We start from the raw sequence: 27,432 nt of genomic DNA, 5'->3' as shown, positions 1-27,432 counted from the left end.
TGCTAAATCATACATATTTTAGTAGAGAGTGTTCTCCCTTCACTGAGAACGTCTGCTCATTTAAATGGCTGCATACCCATTCCATGCTTCCCCTGCTAATCCTTTGTAAGGTTCAGTAATTCATTTAGGATAATGACTAGTTAATACGCTTCTTGATTTAACTTCCTTGTTGCCTTTTATTTTTCCTAATGCTTTTTTAAGCACCACCGCTCATTTTGCATCTTATACAGTTTACAGTTTATATTTTTAGGCTAAGAAGTGGTTTTACAAACAGGATGGTACCAAACAGGTAGATTATCCACACTAGAGATTGTACTTTTAGAATGCAGTGTGTACAGATACAATTGCCTAAGGGAAAGTGAAACTAACAAAATAATCAGCTGGTGAACACTACTTTAACATATATTTTACATAAAGAACAGTCAGTCATTTGTGAATCCAGAAATCTTGCTTTTTTGAACATGTATCCTTTCTTTTTCGTTCTCTGAAGAAACGCTAACCTTGAAAATTGTTATGTTCTACGAAACTTGTATGTGCACGTTTTCTGTTTTTCTGAAGAGAGAGAAAACAGAAGGTGATACTGGCTTTGCAGTTTTCCAGTCTTGCTTTGGAGACTTTTCTTGAATGGCATAAACATTAAGGGAAGACTCTATCCAAGCATTAGCTTTATCCTATTATATGGTTTTCATTGTGTTTTTCATTCTGTTTTCATCTCCTCGTTGACCAAGTAGACCTCCTGGGCTAATGCAAGCCATATTTCTGCAGATGATAGCATTACCATCCAGCTCCCTTCTGCACTTCTTTTCTGTTTAATACAGCTTTTGAGGAATGCAACAGTGGAAGTAGGTAACACTGTCACCGCAAGAGGGAGAACCTCGTACTAAGAGAGCATTACCCTGTACTGCTGTGTGGGGACAGAAAGGGATTCTAAAGCTCAGATCTGCAAGGCTGAATAAGAGGAGGGTCCCTCTGCCTTGGGGGAGCTTGTGACGAAGACTGGGGGATCTTCCAAGGGAAAGGAATGTTTGAACTCCATACAAGGGACTTTCTCTTCACCCACTCCACTTAGAGAAAAAGACTGAATCGTCAGCATCTGCTGTTACTCTTTTTTTATTCATATATAACTATCTTTAGCTTTTTAGAATGTATAGTTCCTATTTATTGATGGAAGAGATGTCACTGTTTTAGTTTTTGGTGTCAGAACTAAATCAGTTCACAAGTATCTTCAACAGGTTTCATTGTCTTTTGGGGCGTGTCCTTTTTCCCTTGCCATAATACCAGAATGTAGACTGGATTTCGATGAAACTCAGGATCCTTTAAATCTTTGATTCATTCCCAGTTCCATATGTATTGAGCATTCAGTCCCTTGGATCCTAACTCCAAATTGTTGACAAACGTAAGATAGACAGGCTGCTCAGCTCAGGCTGGATGTCCTGCATAACCTTCTTGTCAGCATCAGAGAGCGCTGTACTTAGTCCCAAAAACAGAATAGACCAATGCCTTCTGGGCCAAATCCTGCAGATGTGACTTACAGACTTTTTTGTTGACTTTGTGCATCCTCTCAGACTGCAAAAGCATATGTAGTCCTACCGAAGGTCATAGTCCTAAGAACTAATTTCATATACATCCTCTAAGATGTCACAAGACTGTTCCCCATAACTTAGAATGTTCCTGCCCAAGGTTTTCACTCTTCCTAAAACTGACTTAAGATTTGATTTCATTCTGCCAGGCAGATTTTGCCATTTTTAAGGGCTCTACGATTAAAGGGACAGTTTCTTGCTGGGAGGCTTAAACAGTCATAAGAAATACACAGAATACAGGGCAGGACAACCACTTCCCAATAGTCTTGAGTCTTTCATTCCACAAACGCACAAGTACATAGCCTCTTTTGATTGGCAATAGCATGTTAATCTTAAATAATTAAATAGGGGGCCACAACAGCTAGTGTAGATATATGATGCACAGCAATTGTTTTTCCCTAATCTACAGCATTGCTGTGTCACTTTTCTATTACTAGAACAACGTACAAGCGTTTGGGGTGTAAATGAGAGCTGTGACTCTGGGACATTGCAGCAGTGATATGTGGAGTTAAATGATTCTACGTTTCTGGCTATTTTACCAGGAGGCTTTCTTGCAGTACCTTGTTCTACAATCATTAGGGTGAAATAAAATAGTTTATTTGTAAGGTCTGATTAAAATAACCCAAAATTCAGAGAATACATCATGTTTTTCTTTAGACTTCCTTTAAAAAACATACGATTGCATCTTGTGTGCAGGAGAATGGATGGGAGCCCTCACAGTTTTTCATAAGCTTGGCATTTTTGCGAACAGGACACCCTCAAAGTACAGCCAAATAGAGAAAAAATCATTGCTGATGGTTATACTGTCTAAATTGTTGTTTACAGGCTTTACAGAAGAGCTAGCGAGCGTTACCCGTTTTGTGTCTTGTGCATGCTTTGACATGGGACACATTGCTGCGGCTCTGTTTCTCACAAAAACCCAGAGACAGAAGGTTTAGGTGCTTGGCCCCTTCCCTTAGTTAACAATTCAGTTGCAGTCTCTATTTTTTCTGACATTCTCATTGCTAAAATTAGACAGCAAATCTCCTCGTGACCTGGCATTTTTCTGCTTTGGAGATGAATATTCAGGATCCCCATACCCTTAATTAGACTCCTCTTTCATTCCTTCTTCTTTCTGTGCACTCGAAGACCTCTTAATCTTTAGACTGAAACAGAGTGTATCTGTGCATCTGACTCGAGGGCATGGTTCTTATGTTTCTGCAAGAGAAAGAAAAAGGAGGAACTTGTTTCTCATTTATGCTTTGGTTTATTTGCTGGGGTTTGCTTTTGTTCACGTTCTAGGTAGGCTGCAATTTTCAACAAGGGATTGGGAATGGGAGAAAAGGGAGAAGACAAGAGAAAGCCTGTGCCTGAGCCTAGATGAAGCATCATGCAATATTCCTCTATATACTGAGCAATTGTAGACAGACTTGTATAGCAGCAGCAGGATTGCCCTAGTATGTTTCTCTTTCTATACATTTCCTTTTCTTCCTCTTCCTCCCCCACTGTGGCCTCTTACACTATTTTAGAGTGTAAGACTCTGTAACACTCCTTTCTCATTGTTATGAGTGCTAGATGGAAGCTCTGGTGGCGGTCCAAACCAACATTAATCTCCAAGTACTGGTGAAACCCCCATGGTCTTTATGATGTTTTTCCAAGTGATACTTTAGTGAGTGGCAAGCCCTGGCAGATGTTGTTTTGTTGAAACAGATCAATAAACTAGGGGAGGCATAGGCTGATTGGGATCTGGTAAGCTACTTGCCTTTGTTACTAGTGAGCTTCATAATATTTTGCTATGTATTTTCAGTTTTAGGTACGTAAAAGCTTATATGCCTGTCATTAAAATTCCTGCTTCTCCCACCATAGCTCTAGAAGACCTATGAAAAAGGTCCTTTATATATATTGCTTGTGTATTTGAAAGGTGAGGGAGGGAACTTTCCATGCACGTGTGATTTCGTGCGAGGGAGAAAACTGAAGTTAGTGTTGATCTGTCCATTTGTTTTAGGGTGGCCAGAGAGCTGCCACTTTGAGAAGTTGATTGCACTACAGAACCTTAGCTTGGGCACTGTTGAAATGAAGACTGTATTTTGGGAACAGGGAAGTTTTTTGGTTTTTTATCCACACTTACACATGCCCTTTGCAAGATGTACCCTTGCAGATTTTGCATCTGACAAGTTTGTATAAAACCACTACTGACCTTTTTGCTGTATCCATTTAGTTCTCTCTTCTTTCTGCAGCCCCTAGAAAATGTTGTCCCCTTTCCATTTTCAGTCATTTGGTTTCTTATGTTTTCAATAATTATCCCATCTACTAATGAGATCTCTGTATTGAGCAGGAGGAGGAGAGAAATTGAGGCATGTGAAAGTGTGGCTGGGAGACTGCAAATCCCCCACTGTTTGGGGGCATTCGTATACTTTTACTGAGAGCTGATTTCTTGGGGGTTGGGTGGGGTGGGGAGGGAGTTTGTGCTTTTTTGGTCTGGGTAAGGCTTTTTATTTTTGCACTAAGTATGACTGCACTGCACTGCATTGCACTACTGAAATGTATTTACATGTGGTGGGTTTGGAAGGGGCCAATTAAGCAGGAAGGGAAAGGAGAAAGGGATGGGCACAGAAATCAGATGTATCACAGACTTGACCAAGTTGAAAGAGAACTGGGGCTACCTTTACTTTAAACAACTAGTCAGACACTGAGATAGCTGTACTGGATAGCTTCTGTAAAAACAATAAACTAAAATAAAAAAATAAGAGTAACAAAAAGCACTATAACAGAAACAGAAGAGGCATCACAGGATTTAGAGTGCTAGGGATCTTTTTCCCCCCATTTTCCTTGAGTGTTCTTTGTGGCTGTGAGAGAGTTAAGGGAACTAAGCATAAATCCAGAGTAAGGCATCAGTATGAAAATACCAATTTCTAGTTCAAAATCTGCTCAGGATCTGCCTTGTCAGATGGGATCTCTTCAGAGAGATTTGGCTGTGATTAGTATCCCTTGGGTATAAGTGTGATCTCCCAGCTCGAGAAGTGAAGCCACAAAACAGGCTTACCAAAGGGGAAGGTCACTGAAAAAAAAAGCTCTTTTTTCAAAGGTTGTTATGGGAATGGTGCAATAAAGTCATTCTGAACACTCAATCAGAAGTGTTCCAGTCAAGCCTTAGGGGCAGAAGGAGCAGGCAGGACTAGTAGACAAGGAGGTGTGATGTGGAATTCAGTACAATAAGAATGTTCCTGCTTGGACAAAGATACTCTTCGGCATTTATTGATCTTCAGTCTGATTTCTCTACTCAAACAAACAGTAAAGCATGGGAAAGGCTTCTGGCTGGAAACAAATGGAATTCATAGCATAGTTTTTTTACAATCATGATTCATGGTGGCCTATATCTTTGTCATCAGCCCTGTAACAAGGATAATAGAAGAAAAAAGAAAGCAATGGCAATGTGCAGCAAGGACCATCTTTGCTGTAGCTCTTTGTGATCTATAAACTCTCAAAAGTTTGTGTTGATCTCTTCAGTAAAATTATAATTACAACTTTTGCCAGAAGATAAAGTAGCATCATGAATAATGCTCTGTATAACAACTAGGAGAGAAGTGTAAAACATGAGGGCATCTGCAGTGCAGGGGCCACCTGTCTAATGTGCACAGAGGTTTCATGAACAAAAAAGGGGAGGTAAACATCCAATTCCTAAGGAAAGCCTACAGTAATTGGGTGTTCAAAAGTCTACTAATGCCCTGAGTTTCTCTGTAGGCCCAAAGCTAAGACCTTTTGGCATCATTAGTATCAAGTAGTGCAGACCTTACACAGAGCTGCACAGTGCAGAGCTAATTGTTGCTGGTCATTGTTGGGCTGCCTCATTCAAGAAAAGTAGTAAGAACTAAGGAGAAATAATACCTGAGGCTGGTCCTGGGTGAGATGAGCAAGCCTGTCTGGAACAAGAAGAAAATGGTTAGGAATGTGTCTGTTGAAGAAACTCTGAGATTTCCATTTTTTGTTAGACTTCATCTATCCTGGCTTGGGAGTGCCGGAAGAGAACTGGAGATAACCCCTGATATGGTGCCAGGTGAACTACTGAATGGCTCTTCCCTCAAGAGCAGGCAGTTCAGTGGAACACATGGTCTCTTTCCAAGCCATCTGTGGGAATCCTGGAAGGCCTTCTTCCAGTAATGAGGCAGAGGTCACCCAACAAAAGCACAGTTCGTTTGAGAGCCAGCATAATACGGTGGCTGGAGAGCACATTTCATTTGTAAAGTGGCATTTGCTTCCATGTGAATAGTTATAGCTACAGGTTCATGATATGGGAGGGAATCGAGTCTGTCTACTGAAGTTAGTTCAGGTTATGAGCCAATACTCCCCCTTTTAGTTTAGGTGAGTTTTTGTTTTGTTTTCTTGTATAAAACAGCTGCATTTATTGCTACTGTCAGAGTGGATTTGCGTTGTCAAAGAGGAATAGTGGACTACTCCCCCAGAAAAATGAAGCTGAGGATTTACTGAGCCTGCTGTGTCCAGAGTGCCTTTCCTGCTGTGGTAAAATAAAGAACTTCTGTAGTTTGAGCTGTTCTGGCTGACTGATTGCTGCATATTCCTCCCTTGTGGGATACCTGATGTCAGCCGTGTTTGGACAAGGAGAGGAACACTGCATGCTTGCAATGCTGTGATAAGATGCCATTTGCACTAGTTTTTTTGTTTTTTTTTAAGTACTGCGACCTGAAGAAGTGGGCTTTGAGCCATGCACCCCAACAGGGTTTGAATTCAGCCTGTTTAAACCTGATTTCTTCTGACTCAGTTTCAATAAAACCAATCCCATCCATGTAAAAAAGAACTAAACCATTTTTAAAAGCCACATTCCAGCCTCTGTTCTTGCTTGGTTACAGTGCTCAACCAGATCAGTTCTTGGATGTATAGTTGTACAGTGATTGCACAGCTTTAAATGGCTTTTAAACAGGTTGTTCCTTTTTACCTGGTCAGTTTGAAATTAGATTAACAGAAAATACCTTTAAATACAGCACAAACTCAGTTTTTTCAGCATGGTACTAAAGCCCCACATAGACAGTGCTTGACTGAGAAACCAAGGATAACTTGAGGTTCATTTTAAGAAGCCAAAACATATGTTGCTGATCAGAGATGCCACGTAACTTAATGTCCTATTTTTTTCTCCCAATGGAGAAAAACTAACTTCCATCATTCTCCTCCATTTGTCATCCTGCTTCATTGTTGCACCTTTTCTCTTGAATGAAAATCACTTTGGCCAGTGGGCTAGATCCAAAACAGAACTTCCCTTTTCTGTGTGATGATTAGTTTCTGCATGTTCCTGTGCTAGACACTAACAAACACTACTGAGGATCAGCTTGAGAATTTGCTGAGACTGCGTGGCTTAGTTACAGTTCAGTAAGATTCTAGTGATGTTTTCAATGCTATCGTAAGTGTATAGCTTAGCCTTTAAGAAAATATTATGTTTCAGAAGTTCCAGTGGAAAAAAAAAAAGCCAGGAATTATGATGGAGCTTCAGTCACAGTGCTATGGCTAAGTTTTTAGGGAACATGCTTCTGGTGGCTGGTAATGGTGACATTTACAAAGATGATTCTAAAGCAATAGAGAATGTATGCCTTCTCATCCCTGTTGAACTTAGAGAGTTTTTGCTAACAGAATGATCCCAGACTATCCTGTTAGAATTCATTAGTTTTTTCCCCAATGGAGAAGGCTAAGCAACCTGTCACTTCAACTTCAGCAGCCTGAGTTTGACTCTAGACTACTCCCAAATGGCCAGCCAGCCAGGTGCCCTCCCTGACTGATCCCACTTCTATGCTATCTGGTGGTTTGTCAGATCAGCCGAGGTGACCATGTCACAACCTTGGCTCCAGATAGGAGCCTTGTACCTTTTCCTTTTTGGTTTCCATCAAACTAGGAGTGCAATTAGCAGTGAGTGGATGTCAGGTCAGCCTTTGCTCCAGGTGACAAGAATGGCAGAACTGGGCAGCAAATTGAGCTACTGTTGTCCTTTAGGACACCGGTAAAGGCAAGAGGCTGGGCTCTGGTTGCTGGTGTAGCTGCAAACCTACAGCATCTGCTCCAAACTTGTTCTGACAGCTATGCTGTTGCTCTCGAATATGCTTTGTGTGCGAAAAACTGAATGCAGTTGTTGTGTTGTCTGTCTCCTCGATTCTGCATCATGGATGTGGCACCACCTTGCTCTCACAATGAACTTGGGTGTTGTTTTGCTGTTGTTATTAACATGTAATTCTACTGTAGACCAAAAAATATGAAAAAGAAAAAAAATCAGTTTCAAGACATAGAAGACCAGTGAGTGAAAGGTGAAAAATACAGGAAGCAAAGGTGTGAGAGAAGCAGTGGTTAACTGTGCTAAGTTAAAAATCTCAGAATAGCCTTACCTATTTCTTAACCAATGCTTACCAATCATCCAGTAGTGGGGTTAGATAGCTTTCTTGGCTCATTCGTACCTGCATCCTAATATATATTCTATATAATTTTTGTTTCTTTGGTATTGCTGTTGCACATCATGTTGCCTTTCATAATGCCTGATTTTATTGTATTGTACGGTCCGGTTTGTTTTTGTTTTTGTTTTGAAGGACGGGAAAAATAATGTTTCCTTTTTGTTTTGAATTCATGAGAAAGAAATGCACTGGAAGTAAACACAATTTTTGCCATTTGAAAACTAAAAAAAAAAAAAAAAAAAGAAAGAAAGAAAGAGGAAAACACACAGCCACGCAGTGGAAAAAGCTAAGAAAAAGCTCCCCTCTTCTTCCTTACAATGGAAGCATTCTCTAAAACATATGCTAGAAAGAAAACAATCAATCTCAAACAAAGGAAGGGAGAAGCCTCTTTGATCCCAGCTCTGCAATCTGGAATATTTAAGCACAATGTTTTGCAGGGCTGGGCTTCTACTTGGCCAACGGTCATAAAATCCAGAACCACATGGGGCAAATTTATCCCTGGTGCAAGCAGACGTAATTGCAGTGAAATCAAAGGAGGTACACAGAAGATGGATTTAGCCACGCCTGCAAGGTACAGCTGCCTTCCCTATTGTACCTACTGCCAGATGTCACTGATGTCAGTCTTTTGGCTGTGTTAATCACGTAATACACATTAAACCATGTTTGAGGTAGGCAAAACACTTTCCCATGAATAAGTCAGTTCTGGATGCACCTTTGCGTGACACTGCCTACCGGCTTTCCACTGTTACCCGCTCCCAGTCGCGAGCCAATCTAATTGACCCTGGTCGAAGAGCCCTGCCTTTGCCAGAAAACGGACTTGACTAGTGAGTGTAGTAAAACATTGCGTATTTAACTACTATAATCCAGAAATTGCCCTTGCACTTTTGAGGCATATGGAAAGATCCTCTCTGTCTTTCAAAACGGCTCTGGTTCTTTTGCGAGTGAAACACACACACACGTGCATACAATCCAGGGGCTCCACACCCCACCTTCTTTCCTGGTCCCGTACTCGGCTGTGTCCTGTCTCCCAGCCCTGGCCATTTGAGCCCAGCGGGACAGATGCGCATTGGAATAAATGCAAAGAGCATGCCTTTTAAAAGGCAGATGATTTTCCTGTTATGCCAGCATCTCTCAATCCCCATATCAGCTGATGATTTTCCTAGCCCGATGGCGTTCAATCAGTCGTTGAAACATTGGCTTTCTCTGTTTTGTTTTCTAAGGAGGGCATGTGGGGTGGGGAGAATAATGTGTTGTTTTTTGTAACTTCACAGTCCTGATAGTTGGTTTGTATCTTCCATATTTTATGCAAAAACAGACATTATAAGTCAATAAATACTTGTGCCCTAGGTTGAAAGTTAAGTGTTCAGGAAAAGAAAAAAAATGGTTGGCATTTTTCTACATTTTTGTGAAGACTCTTTTGGAAAGGAAGGGTACATATTTTTGTTGTGTAGTATTTTCTATTTTTGAATGCATTTTCTTGGTACAAGACTGTTTTGTGGAATTTTTTTTTTTTTTTCCTTTTGGTGAACACATTATTTAAAAAAAGAAAAAAAAAGAAAAAAAGAAAAGAAAGAAAAAAAAAAAACTAATTGAAAAGTTTGCCCTTAAGGATATGCTGCAGTTTTGAGGTTTAAAAAAAAAAAAAAAATAAAACATTGAAGGCGCGTGTTAAAAGTTGGGGGATTGTATTGTTGGGAGTTTTTTTGTAATTGTTACGAGAAGAAGTTTGTAGCCACTGCTGTTTATTTTGTTTCAGATGAGTAAGTAAAGGGATTGTTCTTGTGTTATTCTTTTTTTTTTTAAAAAAAAAAAGTTATTTATGAAATGTCACAAACACTGGACTGTGAGTTTGTGTGGAAGCATTTTACCACCCTGTGTCTTCATAGAGCTGTTGGTGATCCTACTTCTCATTGCTCTGCCTTATGATTTCCTGGGCAAATCTGGGGGGAATGGTGGGAGGGAGAGAAACTAGGTGCATTTTTGAGACAGAAAAATGCAAACAGTGTTTTGGAATTCCCATACACGGACCGTCAGCTCTACTTCTTCTCATTTGTACCACAAGAAAGAGAGGGGCTTGCAGGGGAAGGAAACCTTGTGGTACAGTAGACTTGGCAGTGTGCAAGGGGCTAAGCAACCGAGAACTGTGGTGCTCATGATGACCTCTGTAAATGGCATCCCAGTTCCTCAGTGAGCAGCTCCCCTAGCTTGCCCGTCCTCAAAACAGCGGCTTTTGGGACAGCTTCACCAACCCAAGCCAACCAAAACCTTGGGGATAGTTTGCCCTTACAGTAGCCAACAAGCTTTTTTGGCACCCCATCAGTGGGCATGAGCAGCGGGGATTGCTGCTCGGTATGATCAGTGCTCCTGGATCTGAGGAGAAGTAGAGGCTGAAGGCAGCCGGGGAGGTGTGTGGTGCGCACAGTTTGGAAGGATATTCCTAATAAGACTGAAGGGCAGTGCTCCAGGCACTCATGGGACCAGAGAAAAGGGAAGGAGGAAGACACCAACAGCCGTAACAAAAAACTGGAGATATGTAACTGGGCTATATACTAGACCAACCAGACTCTTCCTTCCTGGACAATAATGCAGCCAAATCTTGAGACTGTCAAGCAGACAGAAAGCTGAATGTGGCCTTCATTTCTCCTGCCTTTCCTTTTTATTGTCCCTCTTCCTTTGCCCTGAGATTTCTTCTCAGTGAGCGTCTGCTCCACTGAGCACTTTTTTTGCCCTCCGCCTAAACTGCCCTTGCTTTCAAAATGTGGGTTCAGTCAGGACTGAGTAAAATCATGTGCCTTCTTTTTCCAGTTTTGTACTTATGCCAACCTTCTCCCCTTCCCCACCTTACACACGCAAGATGCAGAAGGAGGCTGTTAAGGAGTGCTGCTTGTCTGCAGGCATCCAGCAAAACATCGAGGTGGTGGTGAGGAGAAGGGGAGCAGAGAGAGCTATTAACTCCTTTCCCTTTCAACAAATAGCACGTCTTCCCTGGCAGAGGGTGGCAGAGGAGACACCCTCTGCCACCACCTCCTCTGATGGTCCCCTCTCCTACAAATAAGTCCTAGCAGGCGTGGGATGGCTTTTCACTCTGGTTCCTGTCCTGGCTGAGTGAAACGCTCACTCTATTGGGGTTCATGTCATTCACAAGCAGTTATATCGAGGAAACCAATGCAGTTTGTGGCCTTATCAAGATGACTTTTAAACCACTACAAGACAAAAAGGCAACTCAATTCCTGCCCAAGGTTTGTGTCACTTTCTAAAAACCCAGCCCTCAGTTGTTTAGACTCCTTTAACCTCAGTCCATTTTAATGATGGTGGCTCAACTGACCAGCCAAGCGGTGAAGTACTAGACTGTCTGGTCTCATGCTTTCTTTGCTGTAATCCCCACTGTCTGCTTGCTTTTCTTACTTTCTCTGCATTCTCTGCTTTACAAGCAGCCCTATTGTTTGGTGAAAGGTGAGAGGAGCCAGTGAGATCCTGGCTCAGGGAAAGGAGTTGATAGATCATTTTTCAGTGTTTTAGCAGAAGAAGGATACCCCAGCTGCCACAGCACATGCATGTTATGATGGACAGGCTACAGTATTTTCATGGACAAGAATCCCCACCCTGTTATTGGAGCATGGCTTATTCCCAGGTCCAAATGGATAGGAAATAGCACTTTAGCACTGAAAAAAGTGACTTGCCACCCACAGCTGCTCTTGTGCACATAAGGCCTGGTTGGAAAGACATGGAGCCAGCTGCCCCTGCCCTCTCTGCAGATTTGCCTGCTGCACTGTGGAGGCTTTTTCTAGTTTTAAGAATCAGTGCAAAGCAGCCCCAGATAGTACCCACCCAGCAGGAGGGCCATCTACCCATGCTGCTGAGTGATGGCAAAGAAACATCCCTACATCGTTTCCATCAAGGAGCCAGTAAATGAAGATGCTGTGGATGAAGGACTGGGAATTATTCTGTAGGTCAGGCTCTAGGGACAATGAGGAGTAGCAGGGTAGCAATGGGTGCATCTCATTAATGGTCTGCACAATGTCTCCTCTCTTCAGAGGAGGAGTGTAATCCTACCAACCTTTGGTGCTGATGGACTTAAGACATTCGTCCAAGGCCTTTTGACACACTATACACTTAGTATAAACTACATTACATGCAATATTTCCAAAAAAAAAAAAACAAAAAAGGAAAAGAGAGAGGGAGGGAGGAGAGCATTGCGGGCAGTCAGGATTGTTAGGGTTGCATTATTTTGCATCTTTTGTAAAACTGTAAATTCAGCAGTGCCTTACTCCTAATAGATGCTGGCACTTGGGACACACACACAAAAAGTATCGATGACAGCCAGAGCTAGGGAGAGTCAGACGTATGCATCTGTAAGACAGAGGTCAGTGATCACCGAATGACACAGCTATGTCAGACATTCAAATACTCAAGCTCTCAAGCAATTTCCCTTCTGCCACCTCCTGCCTTCCCTCCTTGCCAATGGTGCTGCCCAAGAATAGCTGCCTACACTGAGGCCTGTCACTGCCCCATTTGCTTTTGGTGTTGTCGAGTCAAGGAGTTCCGCATAGTTGAGCTTTCCACCACTATCGTGTTTTCCATGGGGCATGTGAATGCCAGTTATTTTGCTTTAAATGCACTTTAAAAAAAAAAAAAAAAATCAAATCAAAGCTCCAGACTGTTTCAAATGCATAGGGGAAGCTAGTGCATATGTGTTTGAACCCAGTTCACCTTATCTCCAGTTGAAATGTACTCCATGCAGTGTGTATGTATAGAACAATGTGTATACGTACGAGCACACACGTCAACCTTAACTATCAGCAGACTATAACCTTTCTCCTTAAGCTCATGAAACCAGATGCTACACAAACACAGCAGCAGCAGAGGAATTATGTTGGGCTCTTGAAACAGATCACAAAAAACAAAAGCAACTACTTGGTCCTTTCTGTATATACAATAATTACAGGAGGAATTGGGTTGTAACCGGAATAAAAAGGAACGGTGCTAACTGAGTGAATGGGCAAAACCAACAGAAACAAAAACAAAAACTCAGCCCAATAACACAGTTTGACTTTTACACTAATTCTTACATTGGGTTGTTTGGTTATGTTGTTTTTTGTTTTGTTCTATATGAAAGAAAAAAAAAAAATAAATTGCATCTAAATTGATCCACCTGCAAAAGAAAAAGCAAACAAAGTGAAACGCATCCTGCCCTGAGGAAGCTTTTGTTTATGGAGGATGTCAGAAGTCTCAAAACTCTCGGCCTTGCTCTCACGTACCACATGCTCGATCAGTCCTTTTTTTAAAAATGTCTGAAACTGAAAAAAACAAAAAAAAAAAAGGAAAAAAAAAAAAAAAGAAAAAAAAAACCTTTTTGAAGCACCTTACGTGGCTTTCCCATGCCGAGAGTGCAAGGGTGGGAGCCACCTTTTTTTCTTTGAGCACCTTACTGATGTGTTAATGCTATCTGCTGTCTTTTTGTTACCCACGGGCTGAGCGGTGGCTGCCAGCGGAGATGTGCGGGCGTGTGGGGCCTCTCTGCACAACGTGGCACGGGACCGAGCATGCGGCCATCACCTTCCGCTTCCTCGTGGCATCAGCGGGGACCTGGGTGGAAATTTCTGGGTCGGTCTTCGCTCTGTTTCACGGAGGGAGAAAAGGGGAAGGCGAAACTGGTGAGCAGTGGAGGGGAACAAATGGGGCGCTTTCGTTTTTGAGGAAAATTCCCAACAGTCAGAGTGGAATGAATGGGAAGCCGCACCCCAGGCTGCATCCCGGGGTCTCCACACCAGCAACTCCCTGCATTCAGCAGCGGCCTTGCCTGCATGGAGACCCATGGATGTGGCCCCACTGAGCCCCATTCGCTCACATTGCTGCTCGCCTGCCCGCTACGCTCCACACGTGCACCGCAATACAGACGTCTCTGGAGAAACATGGTTTGTGATGATGTGAAGAGCAGGTCAACAGTTTTGAGGGGTTAAGTTCCTTTTTTTTCTCTCATTATACTCTGTAAATGGTATGTCAGTTATCAAAAACAAGCAAATAGAAAATTGTTAAAAAAAAAATACCTTGCATACGCCTTTTCTATCAAGTGCTTTAAAATATAGAATAAATACACACATCCTGCCAGTTTTTTCTTACAGTGAGAGTATCCTTACCTGCCATTTAATATTAGCCTCGTATTTTTCTCACGTATATTTACCTGTGACTTGTATTTGTTATTTAAAACAGGAAAAAAAAAATAAAAAAAGAAAATTAACTGTAGCGCTTCATTATACTATATTATTATTATTATTATTGTGACATTTTGGAATACTGTGAAGTTTTATCTCTTGCATATACTTTATACGGAAGTATTACGCCTTAAAAAAATACGAAAATAAATTTTACAAGGTTTCTGTTTTGTGTGGAAGAGTAATTGATGTTGCTAAGAATGATGTTTGTTTTTTTTTGTTTTTTTTTTTTTTAATGTTACCAGCACTTTTTTTGTAAGTTTCACTTTCTGAGGTATTGTACAAGTTCACACTGTTTGTGAAGTTTGAATATGAAGGAATAATTAAAAAAAAAAAAAAAAAGACAAAAGAACGTGACAGGTGTCTTTGTGCATTTGTTTTTCTCTGGGGGATCCCGTTGTGATTGCTGTTAAGTCTGACCATCACCAGGAATGGCTGCTGGGGCCGTGTGCTTGGAAGGCTGCGGTGTGCTGTTTGAGTTTGCTATAGATTAAATGAGTTTTGGATGGGTTCCTGAGCACCCTGCTCTTGGTGGCCCTGCTTGGGTTGGGTTGAAGCAACCAACATTGGGTTGGACCAGATGGACCCTGCCAACCTGAGCCATTCTGGGGTGTGGTGGAGGACTTCCCACTCCAGTAACTGTAAGGGATTTGCACTAGAGCTGGGAGAGCAAGACCCATCACTTTCCAGCCCACCCCAAATGCCTGAAACAGATTCTACCTGTTCATTGACATAGAAAGAGTGAAGTTCTCCCTAGGGCTGGCGGGATCTGCACTCACTCTGAAGGGCCTTTAGTGGTTTTCCCAGGTATTTGCTTTTATTCACAATGACCAGTCCTGTCCTTTTGTTTGACTGTATAAAGTAGTAAATAAAAATCCCTTACTCTCCCGAAGCATGTATGGGTTCATGCTGTTCACCAAAGATTTTTGGTACAGAAATAAACTTACAATGGTCTAAATCATACAGACACTGCATGCAACAGAGAAGTGGTTGAATAGAACGGAACAGTGTTGCAATACAGCAGCTTTCAAAACAAACTTTTAAGTGATGCAAATTTTGTTAAATATTACATTTTAAAAATGACAAAAGATGTCAACAGTGCCATTCAGCCCTACTGTTCAGCATTGCCGATTGAGCCCTGCTGTTTTCATAGCGGATGTCATTCTTTTCATACTGCTCCTACAGCATTCCCTGCAGTACAAATTCACCCATGAGATGCAATATTCTAGGACTCTGGGCAGCCTGGTCTAGTGGTTGGCAACTCTGCCCATGGCAGGGGGGTTGAAACTAGATGATCTTTAAGATCCTTTTCAACCCAGGCCATTCTATGATTAAGATGACTTTGATTAAACACATTCGGTAGGCAAGGGCCACCAGGCTCACTGTGAACTCACTCTTGAACCAATGCCTAAAGACTACAGAATAGGTTTCTGCAAATTACACCTAGAATGATCTAAAAACAGGGTGTGGGCATTGCCAATGTGCAACTGAGGCTGAGAATTAGAATTACTGTACAAACCAGAATTAGAAATGCAGACATAAGCTAAGTTCCTACTCGCTTCCTGAGCACTGTTTCTCACTGAAGTCTGCTCTCTCTTAACCAAAACCATATGGGACCTGGAAAAATCTCTAATTTTGCTGCAAACGGCTTGGTTCTATTTACCAGCTTTCCACATGGAGCAGATTGAGAGCTCCAAGGAGAGACTAAGGTCTCCTGTCCTAACTTCATCCTCGTGAAATTTAGGTCCATTTTGTCAACTCATTTTCTACTGCATGCACTGCATATGAAACAATTATCTTCTCCATTTTCCATGATGCAATGAAGGATCACTGTCTCCACACTCCTCCAATGCCTGTGTGGTAGAAAAGAAGGGATTCTCCCACCATGGATAAGCCTCTCCACAAAGGCTCAGAGGAGTATTTTGGCATGGAACTAGCATCCTCTTTCTCACCTACCATCAGCAGAGATCCAAATCTGCCTCACATCTAATGCCTGACACCTCCCTCTGAGAGAGTATGATAAATGGGCAGGCTGTGGGCATGCAGCAGTTCACTCTTGTGCAGCCTCAGGTAGGAGGCTGAAGCCTGGAAGGTTTCTGTGGCACAACAAAGCCATCTTATTATTCAGCAAAGTCCTCTCCACATTGCCTGCAAACAAAGTGCAGCATCCTCAGTCCCTCTCACAGACCTCATGCCAGATCTGCATTCTCAGGGACTGAGGGTGAGGGATCACTTCTAGGCACTGCAGCTCACTGTGTTGCCAGTGGCCCAAGCCACAACTTTGTGAGCACATTCCCTGTGTGCCACTGGCAGTGACAACCCTGAAGTGGGTTGGAATGACAAGATGCTGCAATTGATCCTACCTGGGTCTTGCCCAAGGGACCTTGCTGTCCCTCATTATGAGTGATGATCCCTCATGATGAGTGACGGTCACTTAGCTTCTCATCCTCCCTCACAAGGTGGCACTCACTACTAGTTTTGCTGGTCTTTTTCCAATGAACTCTAGCAGAAACATTTGCAGAAACCTATTCAGAAGTGCAAAACTAATTAGGAAAAGCCTCATGAGAAATAGGGCAAAGCAGCAGCACAGATTTCTTATCAGTGCTTCAATGCCTCCACTCACACCACATCGACCCACAGCAAACACTAGGGCCATCTCTAGGCCCAGCTGAGTAGAATTTTGTCATGGGCTATACATGTCAACACTTGCAAAATTCTGCGTGCCAGATAAAGGTCTGTTTACCTTTCAGCCAGCCCCACAATAGTTTCACTGATTTCCACAAGCAGCTCATTCTCATGCCTCTGCCACAACTCCTCTCCTAGACTGGCTCACTTTTTACAGATCTGGGAGAAACAGAGGAGCCCAAGAGACCCAAGTGATGCTGGCAATGACAGGACTGATCTCAGGATCACACATTCACCTTCCAGACTTCACTGCCTCCCACTTTGTCAAGTCATCCTTCTTTTATTGCAATGTTTATGCTGCTGACATGGCTTTCACACCACAAGGTACTCAGGTTCACTAGGCCCTCTTCTGCAGGTTGGTCCTCCTCTGCTGCTGTCCCCTAGCATCCATGGGAAAGGCCTTTCACTATGTGTTTTGTGCTTTTGTTTGTTTGTTTTTAGAAGGCAAACCAAGTTGTTAAAATTTCTCCTCAAACCAGGAGACACACTCTTAGGAACACTGAATTGACTGTTTCCCCAAACAGCAGGAAGGATTGGTACTAGAGCTTGAGTCACATTTGAGCAATGCTTCAGTATGACCCTACCGCAGGTCATGCTGTCTCCTGAGTTGATGTGGGGATCTTAATGGAAGAGTGAAGAGGAGATGGGGAATAGATGTGATCAGAGATGCATCTTGATACCAGACCAACAGGGTGTGGGAGTCTTTCTGGAAGGAATTACGCACTAAGTGACAAGCAGAAGGAAGACCCTGCAGGAAACTTGTCTCCAGATATGGAGGAATTGTACCCTCACCTTTGGCCCATGAAGGAAATGAGAGTCTCCTGGGGCTTCTGTGGGGGCTTTAAGCACATTTAGATACACAAGATAAGCATGAAATGTGCATTCTAGAACAAGCTTTTCCTCAGAATTGCACCTACAGTCACTAGGAATGGGAAACTGTTTAGAAATGGGCTTTTGGAAAGACATGGCATGGTCTAACTAAATAGCTGGAAGGAAATGGGGGCATATTACACATACACACACACATGCAAACATTCATTTATACCTTCACACCTTCACACAGCTCTGAGAGGTTTCCTTGCCTTCCTGGTGGCATAAACCTCAGGCACCCAAAGGGAACAGGAGATGTAGGAGAACTCAAAATCACAAACTTGGTGCGGGTTGAAGACTCTTCCTGATTTTCTGAGGAAGGAAATCTTAAGGAAAGACTGGTGAAGGGAGCACTCCTGGGGGTTCATGGGCTAAAAAAGGTCCATCACTGCTCGTTACAAGTCTTTCCCCAGCCTTCAGGCTTCTTACCTCCAAGAAGCCAGGCAGTTGTGTGAAGACTGTCACCAGACTGGCTGGAGTCTTCCCTGCTGAGCACCTCTAACCGCTCTGCCTGGGCTCAGAAATTGGTCAGCCGCCCAGCCCAGATGTGCAACAAGATGACTGTATGACCAAGCATCTTGATTCCCAAGGCATACACCTCACACCATACGACAACGCTAGGACACAACAGTGTGACATTCCTCTAGAGCCTCCATCAATGGCTGACAGCACTGCCTGACCCACCAACAGGATGGGTAAGCTTCACTGCCGGCTGACTGACATAGAGGCAGTCCCAATTTTAATTTGTTCAGAAGTGACCCTACAAAGGTCAACGGATTGATAAAATGGCCACAAGATAAGAATCATTCATATGCAATAGTATATAACATTAGCATAGCCATGTAGTATCCACAGCTGGGGATTTACAGCTCATGCTTTAGGCTATAGCAAAACTCCCAGATCAGGAAATTAACAAATACACGTCTGAATATTCACATCTGCATGTTTTAGGACATGGAGAAAAGGAACATAACTTTCTTCAAAAACAGCAACTTCAACATTTTTTCAGGCTACTTTCTGACAAGTAAAAATGCCTCCATGTGCCAAAACTGAAATGAATAATTCCCTTTTCCCTATGAAAACACACTAAGTTCAAATCATTTCTATTGAAACTGTGGGTTTTGATGTGGTAACAAAATACTAAATTGTAGTCAAATATCATTAAATATAGCCTGTTGTTGTTTTGTTGGGTTTTTTGGTTTTTTTGGTTTTTTTGGTTTTTTTTTTTGTGGGGATTTTTTTGTTTTTCAGAAATACTACATTCTTAATGTTTCTAATAGATACCATGGGATGCAAGACAGCTGTCAGACATAGCCCAGTGATTTTAGAGGTCCGGTCAGATTCTTGAAATGCCTTCAAGTGGGTCCAAGGAAACAATTCCATTTCTTGAATGTGGCTTGGTTTCAAAGGAGGCAAAGGACCTACACATCTCCTCAGAACTGAGTCTCTGTCCTTTTCAAAAGCAGGACGTAGCTGTTCTCAAAACTTCTCACTTACCAAGAATTTTTTTCTACTATTTCCCTTGGTTTACCTGGCCCCTTTTAAGGAACATTTTACATCCAACAACCCAAAAGGGAAGGTGTGGACTTTGCCATCATAATCCCACTCTGTTGCCAGAGAGAGTTTTTTTGCCAGGTTTGCTCAGCTGCACCAGTTCCAGCTCACCAACCAAGCATGAGTGTATGGGAACTGCTGAAACACGGCCTGAACCTCTGATTGATCACCTGAGGTGAGCAATGAGTCAGCCCTGGGAGCACAGCTGAAGGCAATTCTCCTGTGCTGCTGGAAGGGGGTGGAGTCTGGCTTTACCTCTCCTAGACCTATTTAAGAGCTGGCTACCAGTGGGAAAGGATCTCTTCTGGAGATCCTTCCTCTGGAGTTTTGCAGTAAGCCCAGGATGTGGTAAGCATTCTATTTGTTCTCTTTTTGTTATTATAATTTTCTATTCCAAACTCTCTTGCTTATTTCATAATTGTAATGTCTTTATATTCATTGATTATTCAATGAGCCTTTGCTAGCTCCAGAACCATTGTCAGCATCCCTTTGGCTATGTCTCCTTTAAAAGGAGAAAGAGGAATAGCTGTGAGATGGGTGATCTAACCCAGAGCTTCCATTAGGGCAGCAGGAAAATTTTAGACAAGATTGCCTCTAGAAGCCTCTTTCCCCCCCCCCCCCCCCCCTTAGCCATTCCATGCAAATTGTTGTAAATCCTTAAGCTTCCAGTCTGTTGCAGGCTTCTGTCATCTTCAGATGCAATCAGAAAAGCAGCAGAAAAATATAGAGTAAAATTACTCATCTCTCTAATTGAAGAGGATCAAAAAAAAGCAGAGCTTTCATCAAGCTCTGTGCACTGTTGAGATTATACGTATGGAGATCAACTGCTGTCCTGCTTCTGCAACCCATCCTGTCCCTGTGATGGTATTCAATAGAAAACCCCTGAAATATACTGGATATGCTCAGTTGTTGTTGCCTTGTGTGGCCTTAGATCTCAATCCAGTTTTTGGAATCTGTTATCCTTTTAAGTAAGATTAGCCACAGTTCGTGGCAACGTGCATTTATGTTTCTTGATGACGCTCATACAGGTGTGAAGACCAAGTCATTATACTGGTGGTGAGAGAAGGACATTAAGCTATTAAAAAGCATCCAAAGGAAGGATATGAAGGTAGTGAAGGTTCTGGAAGGCAAGATGTATTAGGGGTGGCTGAGGTCCCGTGGTGTGCTCAGCCCAAAGCAGAGGGGAGGCCTGGTGGTGGCTGTAGCTCCTCACAGGGAGCAGAGGGACAGTGCTGAGCTCTGCTCTGTGTGACAGTGGCAGGGCCTGAGGGAACGGCATGGAGCTGTCAGCGGAGGGGCAGCTGGGGGTGAGGGAAAAGTTCTTCCAATTTTCCTAAGAGTGGTGGCATGGAACAGGCTGCCCAGGGTAGTGGGCATGGCCCCAAGCTGATGGTGTGTTTGGACCCTGCTCTCAGACACAGGGTTTTAAAATTTTTGTTTAGTCCCATGTAGAGATGAGAGTTGGGCTCTACAATCCTTGTGGGTCCCTTCCAACTGAGGATACTCTATAATTCTTTGATTCTATAAATTCCTACATATCATTAACCCAAGGAATTACAAGTGTTTGTGGAAACACAGCTGTACAGTGTTAGACTCAGTGATGTCCAGAGGTCCCTTCTCTCCGAGTCAGTGAGCTGTCCTGCTCATGGACATCTATTTAGTGTTGCCCCTTCCTTGTGCTTTCAGCAATCTGGATGTGGCAATGAGTTAGGAGCTCTTTCACATGCAGTGGTACAATGCTGACAAGCCCACACAAAGATCCCATCTGAGCCCTTTGCTATACATACCATGGCAATATCTCACCATGCTGGCACTGAGTGTGGGCCATGACTGAGGGCATGCATGACACCAGCACTTTTGCTGACCATCATCCCATCTCAGCTCATTGAAATAAGCAAATGAAGAAGAATCTAGTTATTCAGGCAAGTACTGTTTTCCATAAAACTACATCAGCCATCATCAATTAGCCTGATGAATGAGACAGAGTCAGCTGCCTGGAAGAGACTGAAAACAAAGCAATGAAAGGGAAAAAGAAAATAAACAAACAATCAATCAAACAATGGGATCCCAACTTCCCAGGCAACAGCATAACCCCTTTTTTTTTTTTTTTTTTTTTTTTTCTTGCATCATTTGGAGGCCAGCAGTACTTCAGGAAGAACTGAATGATGGAAGCAGCTTGCCCGGTCTGCAGATGAGCATTTCAGAAAAGCCTCAAGATTTCTCACTCCCTGCCTGAACCAAAGGAAAGCCACCATAACTCAGTGCCCTCCTAGGACTGTACCTGGACCAGAGACTATGAGGATGCTAGTTACCTACCCCAGCATCCCCGTGGTGGAAGCAGTCTGGCCATGCTGTCACCAAGCCATGAAAGCCTTGGGTCAGCACCTTTGGAAACAGACTGGGCAGCAAAAACAGAGCAGGAAGTTCTAAGGGAGGAAGAGTGAAAGAGAGAAGAAAGGGCTGAGGAGGAGATTGTGACATGACAAAGAAATGCTGTACAGCAACATAAGACTTGTCTGTATCCAAATCACTCCATAACCCATAGCTCCATAGTCATGTTAACCACTGCTGGGTTTCCTCCTTATGTGTACATATGTGGAAGACATGAATATGACTGGCAGCAAAGCCAGCAACTTATGGGTAAACAAGCCATCTCCGGAACTTCATCTGAAACAGACAAAGTCAGACAACAGGACAAGTGAAAGAATTCCGGCAGCATCTCTGGCCTGTCATGATGTCAAATTTAAACAGCAGCGAAATAATAGGAGCTAGGCCATAGGCAAGCATTGGCAGCCTGCTGCCTTCAGGAATACTGTACTTGCACAGATAGCAATATGCAGCATGGCCTGTGCTATCAGCCATGGCAATGTCCTGGGTTGCTGCCCAAGCCTGCACATAAACAAAGTACTTGGCCCTTATGCTGACACTGGTTGGTTTCCCAACAGAAGGCCCGTGTTTTAAGCCCTATAGTTTTTATCATCAAGAGATTTCTTTTTTCTTCAACACACCTCAGAATATATTCATCTATTCACCCTATATTAACTTTGCTAGTGCTGCCATATAACCTGGTGTCCCAGGGTGGCCAGAAGAAAACACATAAGTCACTAACAAATAATAGCACTTGCAGTTCCTGCTCTATACTTCAATGGCAGATCTCATGAGAAGGAAAGTCTGTCAGCCCAATATATCCTTGTTCTCTGAAATTTAAAATCTATGTATGCTGTGCCAAGATGCCTGTATGATGTCTATGGGAAGCTCTCTTATCTGTAGAATGGCAACAGGAGATGAGGATTTTATCAATAGTTACTGTCATTAAAAACAAACAAACAAACAAACACATGAGGCAAGGTTAGATGGCTACAGGCCTGTCCTTTCTCCCACATATTCTGAGGAACACATCAAAAGTGATTTTGTTATGTACTGGGGAATCTGAGGTGCAGACCATAACTACGAAAGCCACAAGTATTCCATCAGATTTTTCTGCTCTCCTGTTGCTGGCTTCCTGACAGCATTGAAATAACTATGATTGAGACCTCAGAAAAGATCGGAAGGGTCTCATTCCTGCCCTGCCTCACAAGCCATTGGAGCTGAGCATGGGTCAGCTCTGGGGTCTCCAACTCTCTGTCTGTAGAGGCTGCTCACTGCCTCCTCATCTCAGTCCCACACTGTAGCACTGTACCAAAATTTCACCTACTCTTAATTGTAGGTCTTCTCTCTGCTTGTCTTCTCCAAATGCCTTTTAAAAACCAATTTACTGTCCAGAGTGAGGAGGTCAACAGCCTGACTTCACAGCTGCTCTTTGCTTTGAGGATGTTTTACTTTTCATGACGGCTCTGGTCTGCCAGTGTGGGTCCTGTCATTGCATCTTTGCCCAGAAGTGCATTAGTGATCTGGGCTGGCTATAAATACAAGTTGATGGTCTTAAAGACCTCATGCAGAAAAGTAACTTTAAGGCATTTTATGCTCGTTTCCTTCCCCTTCCTCCTCAAGGTTTTGGATAACGTCTACCTGGATCTATATATCTTCTCTCTCCCCTTTTCATCAGACCCTTCTTTGGTCCATCTGCTATCTGCTTACATGTCTTTTGGGAAGATATTTTAGAGACTGTGTTTCATCGTAGTGCCGAGGCTTATTTGGGTTTATGTCTTTGGATAGCTTCCAAAGAACTTTATCCAAGGGACTTAATTAGTCACCATTAATAAAGTGTATAAACAGCTGCTTAGGAGAAAAAAAACAGATCATAAAAGCAAGTATTTTAACAAGGCCACTAGGCTGCAATTATATGCGAGAAAGAAAAATGCTACCAGACCACCCTGTGCCAGCCTTGGGTGACATTTGAAAAAATGCCAGGGAAATTTAATTTCTGGCACCCTTCTAAGTCCTGGCAGCAATGCTGGAACTGCAGAGCAGCTGCACTCCTTAGAGCTCTCTACTCCTTTTCTCTCCTGAGGATGAGCACGGGCAACCAAGGGTGGGAAGCAAGCATGTCCCCAACACATATGGCCACTAAACCGTGGGTCCCGTAAGGTCTGTCCTAAAGCATTTTTTAAATACTGGGACTGTCTGAATATGCTCTTGAGCTGACATTTTGTGAAAGACCACCAGGAAATACATCTCCCTTTGTGTCTATGTGTGAAGTGGCATCTAGCAAAAACAGATACATAACTATATGGCTGAACTTAAACAGTGATGGTTGATGTGTGTATTGGCATGGGACCAAAGCTTTTCTGACAGCAACAGGAACCACTGCTGCACAGAGGAGCAGCTGAGGGAACTGGGGATGTTCAGTCTGGAGAAGAGGAGGCTGTAGGGAGGCCTCATCATTCTCTACAACAATCTGAAAGGAATCTGCAGTCAGGAGGTGTAGGTCTCTTTTCTCTGGTCACAAGTGCTGGTATGCAAGGAAATAGCCTCAAGTTGCTCCATGGGAGGTTTAAACTGGATGTCAGGAAGCATTTTTTCATGGAGATAGTGGTCTAGCATTGGACCAGGCTGCACAATGAGGTGGTGGAGCTCCCATCCCTGTAGTTTTTTAAGAGATGTATGGATGTGACATATGATGCAGTCTAACAATGCAACTTGGTTGATGGCTGGACATGATGATCCTGAATGTCTTGAACCTAGATGATTCTATGATTCAATTATTCTAGTTTAGTATTGTTACTCTGTGAAATATCAAGAGATATTAAAATGTTCCTTTAAAAACTACCTGAACACTTTGGATATTTGAAGGAAAGGAAGGGAAAGGAAAAGGGTAAGGGCAAGAGCAAGAGAAGGGCAAAGGGGAAGGAAAGGAATTTTGTTTCCAGATCAAGAAATAAAAGAATAAGGACAACCAACCTCCCTTGGGTGTTCGTTCCTGAATCCTTCTGAGTGGGATATGGGAATGAGAGGACATTCTCACTCCAACTGAAAGTTCAGGGGCAAGTGAATGGGCCAAGCTAAGCTTAAAACTGAAGGGCAATTCCAGATTTCCCTTCAAGGAAGCTTACAGCCAGGGAGGGCATGCTGGTTGGCAAGTCTCCGGGAAAGGTAGGAAGGAGTAGCTGAGGGGACATCAGCACAAGAGGAACTCTCCAGGAACCTCATGGCACAAAGAGGTCAGGCTCTATCAACACAAAAAGAAAAAGCTGAAGTATCGTATAGTGGGGCCCATGCATAGCGAAAGTTAGCAATCATTCAAAGCAATACAGGAATACACCTAATGGTGGTGAAGAAAGTCACTACTGGTGGGGTTTTGCAGGGCTTCTTTTTAGTGCTAGGTCTCTTTAATGCTTTTGTCAAAGACTTTGATAGAAGTTTCAAAGGTATGCTAAGTAAGGTTGTGGATGACATTGAATTGCAGAGAGGCCTTGCAGAGAGAGGTTGATAGGGCTGGACAATCACCAATTGCATGAAGTTCAACAAGATCAAGTACTGGATTCTGTGTGTGGGATGGGGCAGTCCTGGGAGAAGCTGGAGAGCAGTGCAGTGGGAAAGGACCTGGAGTTCTGGCTGACGGCAAGTTAAATCTGAGTCAGCAGAGTGCCCTGGCAGTCCAAAGGGCCAGCAGCACCCTGGGGTGCACCAAGCCCAGCACTGCCAGTCAGGTGAGGGAAGGGGATGTCTCACTCCACTCTGTGCTGTGCAACCTCACTTTGATCGCTGGGAGCATCTATGGATGCCACAATACGGGAAGGACATAAAGCTATTGAGTATCCAAAGAAGGGCTATGAGTATGGAAGGGTTTGGAGGGCAAGGCTGTTATCTACAGCGCAAAGCAGAGGAGCTGAGGGGAGGCCTGATGGTGGCTGCAGCTCCTCACAGGGAGCAGAGGGGCAGCTCTGAGCTTGGCTCTGTGTGACAGCAACAGGGCCTGAGGGAATGGCATGGAGCTGCGTCAGTGGGGTCAGGTTGGGTCCCTTCCAACTCGGAATAGTTTATTTTATTAACTCCTCGTTCCCCACAGGCTTGTTTTAGTAGAAATAAGTAAATTACCCCATAGCTGAATAAAGATTGTGCCCTGCAGATGGTTCTGATTAAGCTGCTATTTTCTCCTTCAGGAAAAAACACTTGATGTGAGATCTTAAGACCTGAGCAGCATGCAAACCGCAGTGAAGTAGGAAGACGCAGCTAGGTATGACACCTTAGATTGTTCCTTGACTTCTGTGTCACTGAAAGGCATTAGAATGGAAAAACAAAGAGCCAGCTGTAAGTCTCACCATTTTCTGTCTCAGGAGGCAGCCCAGAACAGTAGTTCGCACTGAAAAGTTCTCAATAAATTAAAACAGGTTTTGGTGAGGTAGGCAGAGGTACATGATTTATGGCAGATGTTTGATGATGCAGGAGAGAAAAGGGAGGTCTGCAAGGCAAAAGCACAAAAGGAGATGTCAGTTCACAGCCAGGGAACTGTCCAAATCCACAACAGTAATTTCCACTTGATGTATCTGCAGCTAAATCATTTAATTAAAAATCTAGATTAGAAAAGGCCTTCAAGATCCACAAGTTCAATCTTCAACCTGACCTATCAAGCCCCATTGCTAAAACATGCAACATCTGCATGTCTCTTAAATATCTTCATGGATGGGGACTTCACCACTTCTCTGGACAGCATCTACCAATGCCTGACCAATGCTTCTATGAAGAAATTATCCTTGACATCCGATTTAAACCTCTCACAGTGCAACTGGAGGCCATTTCCTCACGTTCTATCATTTGACTCCTGAGGAAAGAGACCAACGCTCTCCTCATTACAACTTCATCTCAGGCAGTTGTAGAGAAAAATGAGGTCTCCCCTCAGTCTCCTCCAAGCTGAACAGTGCCTGTTCCGTCAGCTGCTCCTTATGTGTCATATGTTCTAGAATCTTCACTTGCATCTCAACTCTTCTCTGCATGCACTCGAGCAATTCAGACTTCTTCTTATGGTGATGATCTCAAAACTGAACCAATATTCAAGGTGTGGTCTCAGCCCTGAAAGATATAACGAGAATACAGTGTAATTTCTTGTCTCACTCTTTGGGCTGTAATTTTGTATGTCTAGCTGTCTGTCAGTCCTCAGTTTAATGTTCTCAGTGTTTTAAGTCAAAAAGGCTCAGAAGTTTTTGAACCTTATTGGTCTTTAGGATGGAAAAGGTAGGCAGGAATAAGAGAGCTGCATGCAATTTGGAATGATTGCATGGGCTTTTTACCTAAGGCAAAATCCTGTTTGCTGGAAAGCACCAGGTTGAGGGAAGGAAGGATGCTGACCTGAGGAGCACCTGTAAGGTTAGCATTTGGATTTGGGTCATGAGACGCCCCTCCTCAAGCTCAAAATGAGCAACAAGCCTCTGGCTTCGCTCCATCAGTTCTGGAGAGCCTTCCCATGTAGAATGGGACACTGTCCCCCCAGGAAAAACACCATTACTTCCTGTCTCCAAGTGTTGTATCAAATGGGGTGCTCAGGGGTAACCATTCTTTAGAGTTTGGGCTTTGGCAGGTGCTTTGGCAGCCCCAGCTTTTGGAAGAATGTGCCTCACAGCAGGATGTGAGGGAATCCCTATCAGCTTATTCCATCGCATTTTTCAGAACAGGAGTGAGGTTCAGCCTCTTAGCTCCTCAGCTTCTTTGCAGGAGAACATGAACTTCTCCCTG

Source organism: Lagopus leucura, unplaced genomic scaffold, assembly GCF_019238085.1.
Source record: "Lagopus leucura isolate 7727_CA_CO unplaced genomic scaffold, USGS_WTPT01 Super-Scaffold_100001, whole genome shotgun sequence".
NCBI lineage: Eukaryota > Metazoa > Chordata > Aves > Galliformes > Phasianidae > Lagopus > Lagopus leucura.
Note: the sequence above shows the minus strand (reverse complement) of the source record.